Source organism: Sciurus carolinensis, chromosome 12, assembly GCF_902686445.1.
Source record: "Sciurus carolinensis chromosome 12, mSciCar1.2, whole genome shotgun sequence".
Lineage (NCBI taxonomy): Eukaryota > Metazoa > Chordata > Mammalia > Rodentia > Sciuridae > Sciurus > Sciurus carolinensis.
Genome location: NC_062224.1, coordinates 9,568,139 through 9,590,690, shown reverse-complemented (window position 1 = coordinate 9,590,690; position 22,552 = coordinate 9,568,139).

Below are 22,552 nucleotides of genomic sequence, written 5' to 3'. Positions count from 1 at the left end.
GTGCAGGGTGAGAGATAGGGGTTTAATTTCATTCTGTTGCATATGGATTTCCAGTTTTCCCTGCACCATTTGTTGAACAGGCTATCTTTTCTCCATTGCATATTTTTGGCACCTTTGTATAATATGAGAATATTGTATTTATTTGGGTTTGTGTCCGTGTACTTTATTCTGTACCATTGATCTACCTGTCTATTTTGGTGCCAATACCATGCCATTTTTGTTACTATTGCTTTGTAGTATAGTCGAAGGTCTGGTATTGCAATACCCCCTGCTTCACTCTTCCTGCTAAGGATTGCTTTAGCTATTCTGGGTTTCTTATTCTTCCAGATGAATTTCATGATTGCTTGCTCTATTTCTGTAAGGTACATCATTGGGAATTTAATTGGAATTGCATTGAATCTGTATAGCACTTTTGGTAGTATGGCCATTTTGACAATATTAATTCTACCTATCCAAGAACATGGGAGAGCTTTCTGTCTTCTAAGGTCTTCCTCAATTTCTTTCTTCAATGTTTTGTAGTTTTCATTGTAGAGATCTTTTACCTCTTTGGTTAGATTGATTCCCAAGTATTTTATTTTTTTTGAGGCTATTACAAATGGAGTTGCTTTCCTCATTTCCCTTTCAGCTGTTTCATCGCTTGTGTATAAAAATGCTTTAGATTTATGTGTGTTGATTTTATAGCCTGCTGTTTTGCTGAATTCATTGATGAAGTGTAGAAGTTTTCTGGAGGAGTTTTTTGGATCCTCTAAATATGGAATCATGTTATCAGCAAATAGTGACAGTTTAAGTTCCTCTTTTCCTATTCATATCCCTTTAATTTCTTTGGTCTGCCTAATTTCTCTGGCTAGAGTTTTGAGGACAATATTGAATAGAAGTGGTGAAAGAGGACATCCCTGTCTTGTTCCCGTTTTTAAAGGGAGTGGTTTCAGTTTTTCTCCATTAAGAATGATGTTGGTCATGGGCTTAGCATAAATAGCCTTTACAATGTTCAGGTATGTTCCTACTATCCCTATTTTTTCTAGTGTTTTGAGCATGAAGGGGTGTTGTATTTTGTCAAATGCGTTTTCTGCATCAATTGAAATAACCATATGATTCTTATCCTTAAGTCTATTGACATGATGGATTACGTTTATTGATTTATGGATGTTGAACCATCTTCGCATTCCAGGGATGAACCCCACTTGATCATGGTGCACAATTTTCTTAATATGTTTTTGGATACGGTTTGCCAATATTTTGTTAAGGATCTTTGCATCTATATTCATCAAGGATATTGGTCTAAAATTTTCTTTCCTTGATGTGTCTTTGCCTGGTTTGGGTATGAGGGTGATATTAGCTTCATAGAATGAGTTCAGTAGGGTACCCTCCTTTTCTATTTCCTGGAATACTTTGAGAAGTATTGGAATGAGTTCTTCTTTGAAGGTCTTGTAGAACTCGGCTGAGAATCTGTCTGGTCCTGGGCTTTTCTTGGATTGTAGATTTTTAATGGCTTCTTGTATTTCATTGCTTGATATTGATCTGTTTAAATTGTGTATGTCCTCCTGGTTCAGTTTGGGAGGAGCATATGTCTCTAGAAATTTTTCAATGTCTTCAGTAGTTTCTATTTTGTTGGAATACAGATTTTCAAAGTAGCTTCTCATTATGTTCTGTATCTCAGTGATGTCTGTTGTGATATTTCCTTTTTCATCATGAATTTTAGTAATTTGAGTTTTCTCTCTCCTTCTCTTTATTAGTGTGGCTAAGGGTTTGTCTATTTTGTTTACTTTCTCAAAGAACCAACTTTTTGTTTTGTCAATTTTTTGAATTGTTTCTTTTGTTTCAATTTCATTGATTTCATCTCTGATTTTAATGATTTCCTGTCTTCTACTACTTTTGCTGTTATTCTGTTCTTCTTTTTCTAGGGCTTTGAGCTATAATGTTAGGTCATTTAGTTGTTGACTTTTCATTCTTTTCTGGAATGCATGCAATGAATTTTCCTCTTAGTACCGCTTTTATAGTGTCCCAGAGATTTTGATATGTTGTATTGTCATTCTCATTGACCTCTAAGATTTTTTTAATCTCCTCCCTGATGTTTTTTGTTATCCATGTTTCATTCAATAGCATATTATTTAGTCTCCAGATGTTGGAGTAATTTCTGTTTTTTATTTTGTCATTGATTTTGAGTCTCAGTCCATTATGATCTGATAGAACACAAGGCAGTATCTCTATTTTTTTGCATTTCCTAAGGGCTGCTTTGTGGTATAACATATGGTCTATTTTCGAGAAGGTTCCATGTGCTGCTGAGAAGAAAGTGAATCTGCTCGTTGATGGATGGAATATTCTATATATGTCTATTAAGTCTAGGTTATTGATTGTGTTATTGAGTTCGATGATTTCTTTGGTTGGTTTTTGTTTGGAAGATCTATCTAGTGGTGACAGTGGTGCATTAAAGTCTCCCAGAATTATTGTGTTGTGGTCTATGTGATTCCTGAAATTGAGAAGGATTTGTTTGATGTACAGGGATGTACCATTGTTTGGGGCATAAATATTTACTATCGTTATGTCTTCCTGATTTATGGTTCCCTTAAGCAGTATGAAATGTCCTTCTTTATCCCTTCTGACTAACTTTGGCTTGAAGTCCACTTTATCTGATATAAGGATGGAAACCCCTGCTTTTTTACTGAGTCCATGTGCATGGTAGGTTTTTTCCCATCCTTTCACCTTTTGTCTGTGGATGTCTTTTTCTATGAGATGAATCTCTTGCAGGCAGCATATTGTTGGATCTTTCTTTTTAATCCATTCTGCCAGTCTATGTCTTTTGATTGATGAGTTTAAGCCATTAACGTTCAGGGTTATTATTGAGATATGATTTGTATTCCCAGTCATTTGGTTTATTTTTGGTTTTTAAGTTGGCTTGGTTTCTCCTTTGAGTGGTTTTTCTCTAAGGTAGTTCCTCCCTTTGCTGACCTCCATTGTTGTTTTTCATTTCCTCCTCATGGAATATTTTGTTGAAAACATTCTGTAGTGCAGGCTTTCTATTTTTAAATTCTTTTAACTTTTGTTTATCATGGAAGGATTTTATTTCACCTTCAAATCTGAAGGTTAGTTTTTCTGGGTATAGGATTCTTGGTTGGCAACCATGTTCTTTCAGAGCTTGAAATACGTTGTTCCAGGCCCTTCTAGCTTTTAGAGTCTGGGTTGAGAAGTCAGCTGCTATCCGTATTGGTCTCCCTCTATATGTAATATGATGCTTTTCTCTTGCGGCCTTCAAAATCCTATCTTTATTTTGAATGTTAGGCATTTTCATTATAATGTGCCTTGGTGTGGATCTATTGTGATTTTGTGCATTTGGTGTTCTGTAAGCCTCTTGTATTTGATTTTCAATTTCATTCTTCAGGTTTGTGAAATTTTCTGATATTATTTCATTGAATAGGTTGTTCATTCCTTTGGTTTGTATCTCTGTGCCTTCCTCAATCCCAATAATTCTTAAATTTGGTCTTTTCATCATGTCCCATAGTTCTTGGAGATTCTGTTCATGATTTCTTACCATCTTCTCTGTTTGGGCAACTTTATTTTCAAGATTCAATATTTTGTCTTCATTGTCTGAGGTTCTGTCTTCCAAGTGGTCTAGTCTTTTGGTGATGCTTTCCATTGAGATTTTTATTTGGTTTATTGTTTCTCCATTTCAAGGATTTCCGTTTGGTTTTTTTTTTTTTTTGAGAATCTCTCTCTCTGTTGAAATGATCTTTTGCTTCCTGCAGTTGCTCTTTCAGCTTATTGGTATTATCATTCATTGCCTGCATTTACTCTCTTATCTCATCCTTTGCTTCGCGAATCATCTTCATCATGTATAATCTGAAGTCCTTTTCTGACATTTCTTCTAACATACTGTCATTGGATTCTATTAATATAGAATCTAGATTTGTTTGGATCATTTTCTTCCTTTGTTTTTTCATGTTTTTCATGTATCTTTCCATCTAGCAGTGCAGATCTGGGGTATTGCAGATTTCTCCCTATAGGCTTATAGTGGCCTTATAGGTTTCCAAAACCATTTCTTTATGGGGAGATCAATATTAGCAGTGCCCAATTCAGACACTATACAATCCTAGACCAAATAGCCCCTATGAGGACAATAACAAAATTGTCATAATAGACAGAATGAGTTCAAATATTATCTTCAGTAAAACAAACAGATTTGCAATAAGGTCTGCAGTTTTAAATGGAGGACAAAGAGTATGCAGAGGGATGTAGAATGTGGCTGTTAATGGGATAAGAAAAGAATATACAGAAGTTCTAGATAATAGAAAGGGTGAGAGTGTAATCAAAAGAAATTGGATGTTAGCATGCAAAAAAGGGAGAAAGAGACTCTGAGGGAACAGGTAAACAAAAGGAAAAAAGAACAAGAAAAGTAAAGAAATAAAAACTTAAATTTTTTCAATAAGGAGAAAACAGAAAATCTACAGTATAACAGTCATATAGTAATGAAACCTCCCAGAGTTCAGTAGCCTGATGCATGAGAGGTACCTGACAATGAGCTTCAAGCCTCCAGCAGGCGTCTCAGGATGGGTTTTGCCCCACCTAAAAATGGGAGATACAGCTTCCAGGATTATCCAAGATGGCCACTCTGACTTCAAAATGTGTTGGCAAATGGGGAGCTGCAACTCAGGGTGTGGATGTGGTCAGCTGGAGGTCCTGGAGGTGGAATGCGGTTGGTCCGGCAGTGGTCCTGAAGGTCCAGTGTGTTTGGTGTGGTTGTGGGATCCTAGATGCCGGGTGCAATCAGTTGGTCTGGGGTCCCGGTGATAGGGCGCAGTCATTTGGTCTGGGGGTCCTGGTGGCAGGGAGCAGTCAGTCGATGTGAGGGCCCCAGAGGCAGGGAGTGATCGGTCGGGCTGAGGGATCCTGGAGATGGGGCTCAGTCAGTCCGGCCAGAGGTCCTATGGGCCTGGCTGTTATCTCAGAATGGCAGCAGCCACATGTAATCAAACCTGCAGGTACTGTAACAGTGAACTTCCAGGCAACAGCAGGCAGCTGGTGCTCCACTGGCGGTCGGTGATCAGTTGTCGGACGATTGGGAGGTGAACCTTGTGCGTTGGGTGATGGATAGGTGTAAGGCAGGGGATGGACAGGCGAGAGGCAGGCAAATGGCAGGTGATAGGCACCTGACAGTGAGCAATCTGCATTCAAAAAAAAAAAATGTGTTGATATGCTGGCAGACTGCAGGTGATCACAGCAGACAAATGGGGTAAACAGCAGAGGATCAATAAGCAGCAAATACTGCCTTCCAAGGAACAGATATCCTCTGCTTGAAACCGGAGTTACGGAGCAACAAGGAATGCAGCCTCCCTCTAGTCCGCCATCTTGAATCTCCTAATTATTATTTTTATTTAGCTTTTAATTCTTTACAGACTGCATTTTGATTCATTGTACACTAATGGAGTACATAATTTCGTTTCTATGGTTGTACACAATGTAGATTCATACCATTCGTGTAATCATACATGTATATAGGGCAATGATGCCTGTCTCATTCCACCATTTTTCATACCCCCCTCCCTCTCATTTCCTTCTACATATTCTCGGGTTTTATTTCTAAAAGATGGAAAGGAGGGAGACCAACACCGATGGCACCCACCAGAGCTGCCCTTCCGGAAGTTGGTTCCGATCGACATGGAGTGTGGAAAAATAGCTCATCAACTAGAGATTCACAGAATCATATGTACCTTTGATACAAAGGACGATACTTTCTGGTGCTTGTGGGATATGTCAGAACTCAGACCAATCAATCCTTTTGCGCTGACAGATGCAAGGAGTCCTCTGGCAGGTGATGTGAAGGGAGGTGGGAGCAGGGAGGACTTGAGAGCATGCTTTACAGGGGAAGAAGCAACAGCAAGTTGCTTGAGATCATTAGCAGGAGGTGTTCTCTGTTTCAAAGAGAGGAAATGTATGATTAAATATTCACAGGGACACATGGCAATGGTTGAGGTTGGGGGTGTTTCTCTGGTTCTAATCTGCTGGGTTCTTTTAAGCCGGGCTCCTCCTTCCCATCACCTTTGACTCTTTCTGGCACCTGCCTTCCACTGTTACCTTTCCCACTCCCCAGCAGGTTTCAAAAACATTAATTACAATCTAAGAGATTAGTGAAAATACCTCCTAAGTATCTGTCTGGCATATTATTGCTTCTTTTTAGGGTACTGCCTAGTATTTCCAGCAGCCAAGATTGTCCGGAACACTGCTCACAATATTCAAAGACTAGGAAATATCCAATTACATCTATGACTATATTTGAAATATGACACATTGGACAGTCTTGTCCTTCACTGAGGCAAGAAGGGTCCTCATGGTGTGAAGTGTCCATTTTCTTGCCGTTGTTTCTGTTCCACTTGGTCATGTTGGTGAAGAAACATTTTGCAATTTCAAAAAATCTATATTCCCACTAAGTTTGTAGACAAGTACATTTAAATATGAGATATGTGAGACTCGAAAATAATTCCCTGTGTTGGTGCTGCATGGAATTGAATACTGGAATTGAGAATTCTTTTGATTTTTTTAAGAATCATTTCATAAATGTTTTTAAATGAAAAAAATTCAACCTTATCAATTTTTTATTGTTAAAATGTTATAATTATTAATTTTTAAACTGGTAATTATCTTGTATTTTTATTTGTCTTAAACATTTTAAAAGAAAAATAACTTTTTGGAAAAACATTTGAAAAATAAAGTCTTACGTTTTCATATATTTAAATAGGACATAACATTCTGATGAGAAATTAATTAAGTTTGTATACTTTGAATGTAAATGCTTTCCCTGTAGTTTTATTGGTGCATTATAATTATATATAATGGTGAGATTCATTGTCACATATTTGTACATGTATCTGAAATGCCAATATAATTTGACCGGTATCATTCCCCAATACCTTCCCTTTCCCTCCTCTCCTCCCTTCCCTTTGTCTCTTTCCTGTATTCTACTGTTCTCTCTTCAGATTTCATGTGGTCTACCCATCTTTCTTTTTCTTTTTCCTCTCTAGTTTCCACATATGAGAGAAAACATATAACCCTTCGATTTGACTTACTTCTCTAAAACTCCATTGTGTATGTATTCCACATTTCTTTATCCATTCATCCATTGATGGACACCTAGGCTGGTTCCATTGTTTGGCAATTGTGATTTGTGCTGCTATAAACATGGATATGCATATATCACTATAGTATGCCAACTTTAATTCTTTAGAATAAATACCAAGGATGGTATAGCTGAGTCACTGTGGTAGTTCCATTCCTACAATTTTGAGGAACCTCCGTACTAATTTATATAGTGGTTGCACTAAGTTACAATCCCACCAGCAGTGTAAAAGTGTTTCTTTTTCTCCACATTCTCTCCAGCATTTATTGTTGTTTGTAAACTTGATGACTACCTTTCTAACTGTGCAGTGAGATGGAATCTCAGTGTCGATTCAATGTGCATTTCCCTAATTGCTAATGATGTTGAATCTTTTTTCATACATTAGTTGACCATTTGTATTTCTCCCTTTGAGAAGTGTCTGTTTACTTAATAAATAACCCATTTATTAATTGGGTTATTTGTTTATTTGGTGTTAGGTATTTTGAGTTTTTATGTATTTTGTATATTAATCCTCTGTCAGAAGAGTAGCTAGTAAAGAATTTCTCCCAATCTTTGTGTGTTTTCTGTTCTGTTTCATTGGTCTATGTGTCTGTTTTTATGTTGGTACCATATAGGTTTTGTTACTATAGCTTTGTCTATAATATGAAGTCGGGTGTTATGATGTTTCCAGCATTGCTTTTTTGACTTAGAATAGCTTTGACTTTTCTGGGTCTTTCATTTTTTGATGAATTTCAGGACTGTTTTTTCTAGTTTTGTGAAGAATGTCATTTGGTATTTCGATGGGGACTACATTGAATCTTTGTATTGCTTTTGGTAGTATGGCCATGTTTACAAGATCAGTTTTGCCTATCCACGAACATGGAAGGTCCTCTCATTTTCTTGTGTCTTCTTTCATTTTTTTCTTCATTGTTCTATAATTCTTTAGAGGTCTTTCACCTTCTTGGTTAGATTAATTCCTAGGTATTTTCTTTTTCAGGTTATTGTTAATGGGATTTTTTTCTTGATTTCTTTCTCAGCAGATTCATTATTGGAATGTAGGAGAGCAATTAATTTTTGAATGTTGATTTTGTAACCTGGTACTTTGATGAATTTGTTTATTAGTTTTAGTAGTCTTCTAGTAGAGCTTTTTAGATCTTCTAAGTATAGAAAAGTGATAATTTGTTTTCTTTTCCTTTTTGAATGCATTTTAATTCCTACTCTTACCTAATTACTCTGGCTATAATTTCTAGTACTATATTAAATAGGAGTGGTGAGAGCAGACATCCTTGTCTTTTTCTAAAGTTTAAGGAAATATTCTCAATTTTTCCCATTCTCTATGACGTTGGCTTTGGATTTGTCATATATAGCCTTTATGATGTTGAAATAAGTTCCTTGTATTGCTTATTTCTTCAGTGTTTTTATCATAAATGACTGCTCAATTTTGTCAAAGGCTTTCTCTGCATCTATTTAGGTGATTATGTAATTTTTGTCCTTAATTCTGTTTAAGTGGTGAATTACAGTTATTGATTTGCATTGTTAAACTCTCTTTGCAACTATGGAATAAAACCAACTTGGTCATGATGTACAGTGTTCTTAATATGTTGTTGAATATGCTTTGCTATATTTTATTAAAATTTTTTGCATCTAAGTTCATAAGGGATATTTGTTTATAATTTTCATTTTTTTTTTTTTTTGAGAATTCAGGGGCTGAACACTGAGTCACATCCCCAGCCCTATTTTGTATTTTATTTAGAGACAGGGTCTCACTGAGTTGCTTAGTGCCTCGCTTTTGCTGAGACTGGCTTTGAACCTGAGATTTTCCCACCTTAATCTCCTGAGCCACATGGATTATAGGCATATGCCACTTTGGTGGCTTGCAGATTTCATTCCTTGATGTGTCCTTATCTATTTTTGGATGAGTATGATACTGGTTTCACAGAGTAAATTTGAAAGTGTTTCATCCCTTTCTATTTCATGGAATAATTTGAGGAGCATTGAAATTAGTTCTTTAAAGTTCTGATAGAATTCAGCTGGGAATTCACCTGATCCTGGGCTTTTCTTTATATTACTGCTTTTATCTCTATTTGTCTGTTTAGGTTCTCTATGTCCTCTTGATTCATTTTTTGCAGGTTAAATGTATTTGGAAATGTATCCATTTTGTCTAGGTTTTCCAATTTATTGGAGTGTAAGTTTTCAAAAGAGTACCTAATGATCCTTTGTATTTCTGTGTTGTCTGTGCTGATCTCTCCTTTTTCATCTCTAATTTTATGAGTTTTGTCTCTCTTTTTCTTTTGGCTATTTGGGCTAATGCTTTATCAATCTTGCTTAACTTTTCAAAGAACCAAACCTTCATTTCATTGATCTTTTCTATTTATTTTTTTATTTTTTATTTCATTCATTTTATCCCTTATCTTAATTAATTCCCTCCTTCTATTGTGTTTGGAATTGGTTTGTTCTTGTTTTCCAAGGACCTTGAGACACATTATTAGGTCATTTATTTGGGATCTTTTCTGATTTTCTTATGTAGGCACTCACAGGTATAAATTTTCCTCTTAGAACCATCTTCATAATGTCATAGAGGTTTTGGTATGTTATAATTCTATTCTCATTTTATTCTAAGAGTTTGAAAATTTTCCTATGATTCCTTCTCTCACTAATAATTCTTTAAGAGTGCATTCTTTAATCTCCATGTGTTTATTTAGTTTCTATAGGATTTTAAAGTATTGATTTCTAATTTAATTCCATTATCCTGATAAGATGAAAAGAATTGTGTGATTTTTTTTTTTTTTTTTTGTATTTGCTAAGAAATGCTTTGTGGCCTAAAATAGGGTCTATTTCAGAGAAGGGTCCATAAATAGCTGAAAAGAAAAATGAATTCAGTTGTTGTTGAATTAAATATTCTTTAGATGTCTTTTAAGTTCCTTTGATGCATTATATTCTTTATGTCTGAAGAGTCTTTACTGAGTTTATGTCTGTATAATCTATCTGTTGGTTAGATGGGTGTGTTGAAACCACCTAGTATTATTGTACTGGGGTCTTTCTGGGTTTTTAAGTTAAGTAGCATTTTTAAAATGCAATTAGGTACACCAATATTTGGGACATAAAAATTTATTATCATTATATCTTTTTGTTGGACTGTTCCCTTTTCCATTATGAAGTAACTTTCTTTGTCTCTTCTGTTTACTTGTGTGTTGAAGTTTATTTTGTCAGATATGAAAATAGCTACTCCTGTTTATTTGGGGTCCCCATTCTTGTATATATCTATTTCCATCCTTTTTCACTTTGAACCTCTGTCTGTCTTTGCCTGTAAGGTACGTCTTTTTTTTTTTTTAATCTATTCTGCCAGCCTGTGTATTTTAATTGGAGAATTGAGACCATTTACATTCAATGTTATTATAGAGAGGTGTTTATTAACTCCTGCCATTTTGATTTATTTTGAATGTTAAATTTGGCCCTTTGTCTCATTTGCTTAGCTACTCTTCAAATGAGATTTGTCCATATCTGAGCCATAGGATTTGTTTTTATTTCTTCCATGTGTAGTACATTTTAAAATTGTTTATAGTACCAGCTTAGTAGTTATGAATTCTTTTAGTTTCTGTTTATCTTGGAAGGACTTTATTTCTTCTTCAATTCTTAATAATAATTTTGCTGGACAAAGAAATCTTGGTTGGCAGTTATTTTCTTTCAGGTCTTTGAACACATCATTTCAAGTTCTACTGAATTTCAGAGTTTATGCTACTGAATTTTAGAGTTTGTGCTAAGAAGTCAGAAGTAATTCCAATTAGCTTGAATCTATATGTGACCTGACATTTTTTTTCTTTAAATTATTAAAATTCTATCCTATTCCTTATGTTAGGATATTTTATTTTATTTTTACTGAGGATTGAAACCAGGGGTGCTTTATTGTTGAGCTACATTCCCAGACCCTTTCTTTTAAAATAAAATATAAATTGGAGACAGGGTCTTGCTAACATGCTTATGGCCTTGCTAGGTTCCTGAGGCTGGTCTTAAACTTTTGACCCTCCTGCCTCAGCCTCCTTAGTCAGTGGGATTATAAGCAGGTGCCACTGTGCTCAGCTGTACAGTAAGCCTTTTAATTATAATGTGCTGTGGAGAGAGGTTCTTTGTTGATCTTGTCTATTAGGGGTTCTGAATCCTTCCTGTATCTGACTGTACATCTTATTCTCAAGGTTTGGAACATCTTCTTTTATTATTTCCTTGAAGCAGTCATCCATTCCGCTAGCCTGCATCTCACAACTCTCTTTGACTCCAGTGATTCTTAAATTTGGTCTCTTAATGTTGTCCTAGAGTTCTTGTATATTCTGGTCATGGTTACTTCTTTTCTTTTCTTTAGTACTGTCTGAATGTTCAAGGCTAGTCATGTTGTCTTCCAGCTGTGAGATTCTGTCTTCAGAATGATCCACTCTATTAAAGTCTTTCACCTGCATATTTTATTTGATTTATTGGGTCTTTCATTTTCAAGATTTCTGTTTGGTTCTTTTTAAATACTTCTATCTCTTTATTGAATTTCTCATTCTTATCCTGTCCTGACTTCCTTAATTCATACAGTTGTTTTTCTGTGTTCTTCTGAAACAAAAAAACTGTCAACAAGGATGGATGGTCACTACCTCTGCAAACAGGGTTTTTCTCTGTTTTCTGTTTTCCATTTGTGTGAGTGTGTGTGTGTATGTGTATGTGTGTGTGAGAGAGAGAAAGAGAGAGAGAGAGAGAGAGAGAGAGAGAGAGAGAGAGGAGGTTGTTAATCCCTTTCTCTTTTTGTGTTGCTCACCAGTCTTCCAGTTGGAGTGGCCTAAAACTGAAACTGGTCGAAATAGCTCTTAGATTCCCTTTTCACCAGTATGAGGTATGGTGGAATGGGAAGTACTGTTGATTGGAGTTTTGTTCAGAAATACCAGATCCACATTCTCCCAGGTAAGTCTGCTGTAGATTTCAGGGTTCTATGAGTGGAATCCTGGTGGGGAGGATTTGGTCTAATAAGACTTAAGGGGCTTTGTTGGATGGTATCTACTCTGGAGAGATTAGGTTAACACCCCACCCCTTTGAGTGCTGGGCAGATGACAATCTCTGTTGGGGGTCTAGATATAGAGAGCCTCTGAAGAATTATACTCATGGTGTGGGGGGAACCAATCCTCCACTCACTCTGCTACCCATGAACACAATCTTCCCAGGCTTAGTCCCTGAGTGTAGTCACACCTGCATGTTCAGTTTCCTAACCCTCTGCAGCTGGTCATGTGAGCCACCAGATTTATTTCTGACTCAAATCCCTCGGGGTAGAGTCTTCTCTGTGCCTGTTTCACTTGCATTCTTCTAGGTACAAATATACCAAGTGGTAGGCACTTGCTGGGACAGTGTGACAGTGTTTTTTATCACCTCCTCACTCCACAGGAGCAGCAATAGCATAGCCTCCTCAAGATGGCTCTGCCTCAGTTCTTTGCTGCCAGTTGATAAACAGAGCACTTTTCAAGCACCAGTGCATAGTGCAGGCTCTGGATCAGCTAATTTCTGGATCTCATGTTTTTCTGTACCAAATTTGTCGACTGTGTTTCTTGTGTAATCCTTCCCCTCTATGGTGGATTGGTCCTGGTACCTGTGCCACAGCTGACTCTGCTTCAATGTTCTTTTTTTGTTGTTGTTCTTTGTTCAATGTACTCAAATTTCTGAGTCTCTAAGAGACTCTGACTGTCTGATATTAAATTTTAGGGAATTCTCTCTTCCACCCACCTCTCTGAGGAGCAGTAGTTCTGCTGCTTACATTTTAAGTCATGGAGCAACTGTAAATGCCGCCTTCTTCTAATGAGCCATCTTGAATACTTCCAATATACTTTATTTAATCCTTTAGATCACTACTTTTAGTAGAACACAGATTACATAAAAAAGTTTTATTTTATCAAGATATGATAACTTTTCTAAAATAAAAAAGAAAATTTTACAGAAAAAATTTACTAAAATTATGTATTTATGTGCATTTTTTATTATTTATGCAAACTTTGGTGGTCCTTTAACAGAACATCTAGATATATGCAAATAGGTCACTGTTAATAGTTTGCCGATTTTCAGTTGTAAAATACCATTGCTTTGCAATAAAAATTTTAATCTTTTGCTATGAAGTATTCATCTGGAATGAATGATCTTTATTTGACAGATAATAGGTAGAGCTTGGTTTTAGGTATTTCCATGCATGGTGTGTGTGCCTCCATTTGCACTCTTGCTTGGTGTCCTGTGGATGTTAGGGTAGGGACTTATCATGCAGTTCAGAAGTTGAGCTATGCTGGAGGCGTCACTCAGTCCTAGAATTGAATTCAGAAACACCTGCTCACCAACTCAGTACTGCATTAGTTCCCTGTAGTTCTAAGATTTCAACTTGCTTTCTGATAATATGTTGAAAAATTAGAAAAAGACGATTCTGTACCCTTGATATGAAATGGCTATATAATCAGTTTAATGCCCTGCCCATTGACCAGTAATGCTGGGCACTGTGAATACACGTTTGTAAGCCAACTAGTCAGTGTCAGCCCCTTGCTTCTCATGTCAGTCATTCAAAGTGGACACACTTCTAAAAAGGCACTTCTGGGAGCCAGGCACAGTGTCTGCACTTGAGTGAAAGTTTCTCCCAATGATGTTAATTCTTGTGCTTCTGAAAGTCCCCAATCCTGGAATTCTTTGTGCCCCAAATTGCTCTGTACATCAATGCTTACTCTTTTTAGAGACACTGACCTGTTAGAATAACTGCCCTACTGTGAAAGGCAATAAATGCAGCTCTGTGGCTCTGTTTCAGATGTTGTATGGTAGCCTTGTCACTTGTGACCAGGGGCAGGTTGTCCCAGCTTCCTTAGGGAGGTTAGCTCATGTGTCTCAGGTTGCATATTCAGTAGGTGGTAGAGGCAGAGTTTTGTTGAGTACTGAAGTCATCCATACTTTTAACTACATGCTCATGATCTTTAGACTTAAAACCCAGATGTTTTCTTGCCTTAAGCAGTAGGATTTTTTATCTTCAGTTTCCTCATCTGCAAAATGGGGACAACAGGACTTGAGCTCTCTGTGGTAGTGACAAGAATAAAATGAGCAGCTTTATGGGGGCTGTCAGAAAGCCTGTTACACAGCAAACACTCAACAGATCACTGATGTTCATTGACAGAGACTGATATAGGATAGCTCCTGGCAGGTTCTGCTGCTCAGAACACCATGGTGACAACAGGCAGGTGCATGAAGGTACCTGGTTTGCCAGGGGTCCAGGCATTTGACTTAAGTAACATCCTGATACATTCACCCAGCTCACGTCTCCAAGAGCCTCTTGGAGAGTATCTTGGAGGAGATTTGATTAGTTGAATCCAGCCTGGTTCCATGTTTCGAAGTTGGTTATTTACAGTCTCTATGTCTCAGTTTTCTCATGTATGAATTGTAGAAAAGAGTTCATGCTTCCCAGAGTTCTTGGAAAAAGTAAATGAGAAAATGTTGTAAAATATACATAAAAGAAACTCAGCTAGTGCCAACATCTCCATCAATGCTATTAGCTTTGCCTTAATTATTGAGTTATTACCCAGGCTGATAGACAGAGGCAGAGTGGGTCTGGCTGAGGCAGAGAAGCACTGATAGTCCTGGGTTTCACAAGACCAAGTCTGACCTGAGTGACCAGAATCTGACTGAGTTACCTGTGAAGGGAGCTGCCCACTGAAGGGCTCTCCTTGGCCCTTTCAGTGGTCATGATTTATGCACCATGACAACTATTAAGATTCATTTAGAGAAATGAGAAGCATATTTCTTATTCAAAAACCCCAACTATCCTTTTCTTGGATCCTCCACCAATGGCATAGCTCACTTGATTTGTTCTCAACCCCTATTCTGGACACCTGGAGCCTTTTGCTGACTCTCTGTTGCTCAATGGAATATCTGAGAATGGAGTCATGAAAAAATATTCACAAGGCTTTTTCTCCTGTCTGGTGTCCCCAGAGCTAAACATCACGGGAATTAGAATTCCTAATTTGCATGAAGAAGAGTGACTAGAGGACCAATCTTCTTGGGCTCCAGGACTCTCAGGTCACTGACAATAGGAGAGAACATGGGGCCCAATCCTTCTGAACTGGGAGTTGTGCAAATGTCCATCTGCAGGTCTTCATTCCACAAGCACCCTTCTGATTAAAAGGCCATCAATTAAAACAAATCCCTTCATTTATTTTACAGAAGTGCCATAATATAGGCACCATCCAGGGAGCTTGCATTCTGACATTAGGAGAAGCTGTGAAATTACACAGCAATAACTAATAAAGTCCTAGGATTAGAATCTCTAATCATCATTCCCAAATTGATTTTAAAAATAATGAGGGTTATTATTTATATAATGATTAGGGAAAACTTAAAATTCATTCAATGTCTATCTAAGTCTTTTATTTTCTTTGACTGAATTTTCAAATACTTGGAAATGGTCTCTATGGCCAAAACATGTAGACAGAGGGAATATATTTAAGCTAAATGCATTGCTGTGCATTAGAAGACTGTACCTCAGTGGGAACCTCCTGGAAACCACAGCTCCCGTCCTCACGTAGTTGTGATCCTGGGCATGGGTAGCTGACAAAAGTCAGTTGTTATACAGCTTCCACCTGCTGAAATTCAGAATCTATATTGCTAACATTTATTTTGTGCATGGAAAATCAGCTCTAATATTTTAAGTCCCCTGGATGCTCTGAGAAATGTAGTGGACCCGAGATGCATCAATTGTTGAATGACAGCACTGTCTCTAAACACTTTGCCTCTTCTATCCTTAAAGAGTATCCAGTTGATGTTTCATCCATTGCACAATAAGAGTATATGCAGGATTATTAACATTAATTATTTACATGTAAATTCATGGACAATAATAGGCAAAACTATGCAGTAATATGCAGGTTCCCATTTTGTCTCACAGGATCAGACTGTTTATTTTACTTTTTTTTTTTTTTTTTTTTTTTTTTGGTGCTGGGGATTGATTCCAAGAGTGCTTAACCACTGAGCCACATCTTCAGCCCTTTTTTATCTTGAGGTCTCACTGAGTTGCTTAAGGTCTGTCTTAAGATGCTGAGGCTGGCTTCGAACTTGAAATCCTCCTTCCTCAAGTTCCTGAGCTTTTGGTATTACAGGCATGTGCCATGGGGCCCAGCCCATGGAGCCCATGACTGGAGTTCTGTATTCCCCTTGTCTGTCTCGATCTGTCATGCTGATTACTGAAAGGTAGTTTGTCCCCAAATCTGGGCCTTCTGTATATGTTAGTGAAAACTGACAAGTTAACTAAGTATTAGGTGCACCCATGAAATGCAAGATCAAAAACAAGTGCTGAGATGTGCCATTTCTATGAAGTTAATTGAATGCTTCGGAAAGATTTTATAAAAGAATGAGTAATAAAAACACGTGGTTGAACCAGATGAGAGTGAGACAGCTGCAGATGACCGAGAAGCTGAAACACATTGGACAGATTATTAAATGTCTTTAAAGATCTTTTAAACCTTGACCTGTTTTAAGAAACAGCAGGAATTTTAGCAGGCTGGGTGTGGATTCAGGAAGGAGGACCTCAGGGACTAGGCTCAGAGCAAAGGCCTGGTCTTTCATGAAAGGATTGGAGCAACTCACATGTGGGTATGTTTTTCTCTGCTTATCTAAGTTTTAAAAAAATACTTTTTTTTTAAAATACAATTTTGGGTTCATAGCACAATCAAGCAGTTAAATAAGATATTTCAGGTATCTTCCCACCCTATCCTATGGTTTCCCTGACTGTCCACACCCCCCCTCCACCCCCAGTGACTCTTTTGTTACCATGGGTGAACCCAAACCCTGACACCTCCTGATCACCCATAGCCCACAGTTTAGAGTTCAGCTCTTACTCATTACTTGTGGGGGAACCTAATCTACTTTGAATACTCTGGACATGAAGATTGAAATTTTTCTTAACCCATTTTAAAACTTAACCAACCTCCCACTAACACCACTTTTATTAAATAAAAGCTTTGCAAGGTAGAAAATGAACCAATTCCCCTTTAAAGGAACAGTAAAGTGCCGAGGTTCAGGATGAAATCACGTTTCACATGAATTTCTGGACAGGAGAAGCCGAGAGCATTGCAGGTAGGCTGATAGATGGCGTGACCATTCTCTGCCCTCTGAGGGGCAGTACACAGCTTGTCCAAGCAGATCACCTAGGTGGACCACGATGGGGTGGCCCATGGGGTTGGCTCTTTCCAACTTTAGGTGGTATGTAAGGAACTCCCACACAATCACTGATGTGGACAACAAGGATCCTGCCACCTGTCAGACTCCAAGTGAACTCTGCTTATCCAGAGGGCAGCCCTTTCTGCAGAGGTTTCCATTCACACTGAGCTGTGCCCCTCTGTAGTTCAGGTAGGGAACAAGAATCAGAACAATTCCTCATTTATCAGGCACTGGTCCCATTGTGAAGGATGTAGCCATCGGCAGGATTCAGTTGGGCTTTGTGTTTCTTCGTTTAATCTAATGCAATTATGAAATTATCTTCTTAAGGTTTAGCAAACTATTTGAATGTATCAACACTCTCTCTTCCCATCTTGATTTCAATACTTCTTCTAAGAAAGAAGTCCGTTGATTGCCCCATTAGATAAATTTTACTGCAGGATTTGGGGGTGAAAAAGTTGTGAATCAGATTAAAGAATAGGACTGAGTAGCTAGCTCATGAAGGCTGACCAGGAATAAAATAGTAAATGCATTGGAGAAGGGGGAAATATTTCTCTAAGTAAGAATAATAAATTAATTAAAAGTAGATTAACAGCATATTACAGTGATGCAGCCACATCCCAGTTTATAGTAGCTTAATACTCTATATCTGAGCTATGGAACCCACCTAGGTACCCTGCAGCAGACTAATGGATAAAGAAAATGCAGTACATGTACACAGTGGAATAAAATTATGGCATTTGCCCATAAAGGGATGGAACTGGAGAGTATTATGCTAAGGGAATAAGCCAATCCCAAAAATCCAAAGACTGGATGTTTTCTCTGATAAGTGGATGCTGACTCACAACAAGAGAGAAGCAGGAGGGGAAGAATAGAAGTTCATTGGATTAGACGAGAGGGAAGGAAGGGGAAGGAGAGGGGATTGGAATGGGAAAGACAGTAGAATGAACTGAACGTAACTTTCCAGTGTTCATCTGTGAACACATGACCAGTGAAACTCCACATCATGTACAACCACAAGAATGGGAAGTTACAGGCCATGTACGGATGATATGTCAAATACACTCTCCTGTCATGCATTGTTCTAAGAAGAACAAATAAAAATGGTTGTTTTATGAAAAGTTACTCTTTTTGTACGGGGGTAGTTTTAGCCCTCCTGGGAACACCCTGCGTATCACTCACTGGCTGTGCGTCTTTAGACCACCATTCTACCTCTCTGGGCTGTGGTCTGCTCCCCGTGTAAGGGGAACCTGGCAGCACAAGCAGGGTCACTTGTCACAAAGATTAAATCAGGAAAAATACGTGGAGTTAAAACAGTCCCTTGCTCAGTTAGAACTCCAGACAAACCCTGCTGTCTTGGTTTTCTCTGAAGATAGGTGAGTCCCAATATTTGGCCAGTGTCTTGCTCTAACTCAGGGACATGTGTGAACACTTCCGGCATTTTCCACACCATATATAAGATAATTATTTTGTGTAGTGTGGTCTTCCATTTCTGCTACAACCTGTTAAGGGATTACTGCAATCTCAGGGGCCAGACTGCGGTTGACAGAGTTTTCCCCTCAGAAGGAAGCTGGATGGAGAATATCTGGACATTGGGACACGTCCAGTCGCTGCCCCGCTCCTGGTCCTCTGGGTGTTTCTCCTCACCCTGCCGGGGTCCCGGAAGCCTCCTTTTGACACGACTCTTCTCCTAACAATTTGGCGATGCAGCACGTTGTATTTTCTTCTTGTTGTTACATGCGATGTTTATCACAAAGCGACGGATTGTGGTGGCTTTGTTTAATAATATGGATGTTTCTGAAACATAAATCAACTTCATATTGACACCCGGAAATGCCTGAAGTGGTGTAATATTTACTGTGTTTTATTGCTTTCAAGTCTCACTCTTACTTTTAATTATTCTGTAGACGGTAACAACCAGGCTTTATCAATCATGGATCAAAATGAGAAGTGAAAATCACGGCTAAGAATGTACAAAGCAAGCAAGCCAAGAAAACCTAAACCCACCCCAAAACAAAACCAAGAGAAACACAAGAAAACAAAACCTCCGAACACCTAAAACAAAACAACCAACCTACCAAATAAAAAAATAGAGCCCACTCTTTACGTTGAAATTTCTCAGAAAAGCTTATCAGTGCATCTATTGAGCCCAGTCTTTACACTGAAAATTTTTGAAAATATATCAATATACCCAGTGTAAGCGGACTTGCTTAGATCTGTGAAGATTCAGTTTCTTCACCTAGCTCCAACAAAATACTGCAATTTAAATCACTCTGAAATAAAAGTAGTCCACCCTTTGTAAGGATGTAACCCGAGTTGAAAAATGAGTCATTTTCGTTATATTTTTTTTTTCCTGTTTTATAATTAAAATTAAAGTTGTTTGGATTCTGGAGTTGCCATGGGACTGAATTTATGAAGGTTTTTTTTTTTTTTTTCCTGAGAATAATAAATCTGTATTCAGCATTTCAGACACTAGAGGGAAGCACTTAACAGAATCCAGGTTTCTCAAATCAGTGTGTGAGAGAGATGGAGAGAGAGAGGCAGAGAGAGAAACCCAAACGCCCCGCTGTGGTAATGTCCTGTTTGGGTTGTTTCTCCCTCTTCTCTTTCCCCTTTCCTTCTTCATCTTCCTCTCACACACTTCTTCTTCTTTATTCTTATAATGGTAATCTTCTTAAAGGTCCCAAAGAAAATTAGTGTTTTATGTTTTCAGAGAACAAAGAGACCACAGCAAGTTTTCTCATAATAGTGGGTCCAAAGGATAGTTTGGGATCACAGCTTCTGGTCTGAATTCCTGAATAGCACTCCAAACATGGGTTAGCTTAGTTGCAGGTAATTCTTCACAGGAGTATGTTTCCTTTCTATTATTATTATTATTATTCTTTTTCCAGTAAAATGTTTCCCTCTGAAGTTGTCAGAAAGCACAGTAGGCCTGAAACTCACCCCTTGAAAGGCACCCTAAAAACTTCCTGAAGGAAGTGTAAGTCCCATGTCTTCCCGCAAGACTTCCAGATGCCAGTGACTGTACAGGGGCCCAGTCACGCAGGGGCACTCCCTGTGGACACAGTGGGAGACCAGGGACTTGGCGTGGTCTCTACTGCTTTTTGACAGTGCAATCCTAAGCAAGATATTTAGTTTTCCAAGTCTCATTTTTTTAACTTTCAAGTACAATTAATAATATGACTTATGTCATAATGCTTAGATGATTATATGATCATGGTATCTGATATGTAGGGAATGTTCAAAGCTTGTTCATATTATTATTATTATTAATTTTGGTTGTTTCTGGATCTCTCTTATTAAAAGCAGTTGGAGTTATTGCACTAATAAGACTCCAATTCTTTCTCCTCAATTATATAATTCCTAAATGATGAAAATTATGAGATTTGTTTAGCATACAGGGAAATCATCTAATCAAGATATTTAAGAGTAAGAGATAAATGCCTTTTAAGATAAACTTGTATTCAACTTAAGATAACATTCCCATCCCATTAAGCTGGTAAGTTTCCTCTCCTTAATTGGCAATGAAACAGTGTTGTAACATGAAATGTGTTTTATAATAAAATTTTGATTTAGAGTATAAGATTTTTTAAACCTCATAAGGCCAGATATTCTAATTCCGGCCTGTCTGATAAGGCAGTACCTGGCCACAGGGGGCCACTGAGCACTCGAAATGTGACCTGTCCACCTTGAGTCCAGCTGTTAGTGGCAAAAAAATCATTAGATTTTAAGGGTTAATACAACAGAAAGAATTTATGTATCTTACTAATATTTTTGTGTCAATTGCAAATTGCAATATTTCAGGTACAGCAGGTTAAAATAGATGATTGAAATTCTTTTCATCTGTTTCTTTTAACTGTTTAAATGTTTGAAAACATTAAAATCCCACTTGTGCCTTGCGTTGTATTTCTCTTGGATTGTGCTCTTCCAACTTCATAGGACTGAAAAATTCAAAGTATCATTTCTTCTATCCTATTTTTAAAAATAAAGCACACATATGGAGAAAAATCTGTTGAGGTATTTAAAAGACACTCACAAGCAATTCAAGCATTCTTTCTCAAGTGCTTTTCCGGTCAGTTTGGTGACCTCTGAATAATTTGTCTTTACTGAAATGTGACAAGTAAAGCCTTTTCCCTTTTCTTCTTTGCTTTCTCGGAAAGCCTGAGACTTAATGTGAATTATCAGTAAATCCATCAACCTTGGACGTAGGCGGGGGCCAGATTCTATTTGCAAGATTTCTCTGGGTCTGATTTCCTGACACAGCTCAGGTCAACATGTGGTTGTGAGCTCAGGTTAAGGACACCCAGTGGCTATTTATGGCCCACTTGTTCCAGGGCTATCTCCTTGAGAGTCATCTCCCTGAAAACTTCTGGAGTTTACTCCTTAAATAAATATATTGCCTGGCTGAAGAATACCATGCATAGTTTTTTCTTCCTTTAAAATATGAGAAACTTTATATGATTCATAAAAATCCATTCTCATGTCAGAAAGTTTGTCCCTTCATTCTCAGAGAGAGGCCATTGGTGGCGATGGATGATGGTATCCTATTGTTTCTCCTGCATTCATTATATTTTAAATAGGTTTATTGCCAAGTCTTCTTCAGTCCACTCAAGATCACTCACCACTGTAACCCCGGAAGCTTGTGTGCCTTCAATGGCTACAGACCCCCCTGATATTTACATGTGATTTCGATCTCAAAATTCTTTTCCTCATTACCTTCCTGTCATGCTGGGTTTTATAAGGTCGTAGAGAACATTTCATGATGTGCCGAGTAGGAAAGGCATCATTTATAATACATGGTAGTTACTTGTCTTTTATTTATAAATCACTTTACTTGGAAGGATTTTATTTCTATGCACCTAGGGAAACTTCAATTCTGTTAAACACATTCTCTGCCTTCTCCTATGCTTTATTTTTACATAATGCCAATATGTTCATAATAAATAGTAAAATTATTTTTGTCACATGTGTCTTTACGCCCAACAAATACATTCCCAGCCTTGGTCTGAATTGTATTGCCTGTAAACCAGGTCACTTAATTTTGGGAGTCTATTAAGTGTTGATTTATTCCATTGTTGATTAGATCCAAATTGGCCATTAAAATGACCAAAATAAGTCAGTGGAGGTGCCCCCTTAAGTTTCTAGGCCACAGTATTGATCTGAAAAGTAGAACAACTTCTGTTTTAAAGCATCTGGAGTTCCTATGTCTGCTGACTCTCCTAGAATTAAAGGGAATGACCCAGAGGTGCTGGGTGATGTCATAGGAAGACCTGAACTTTG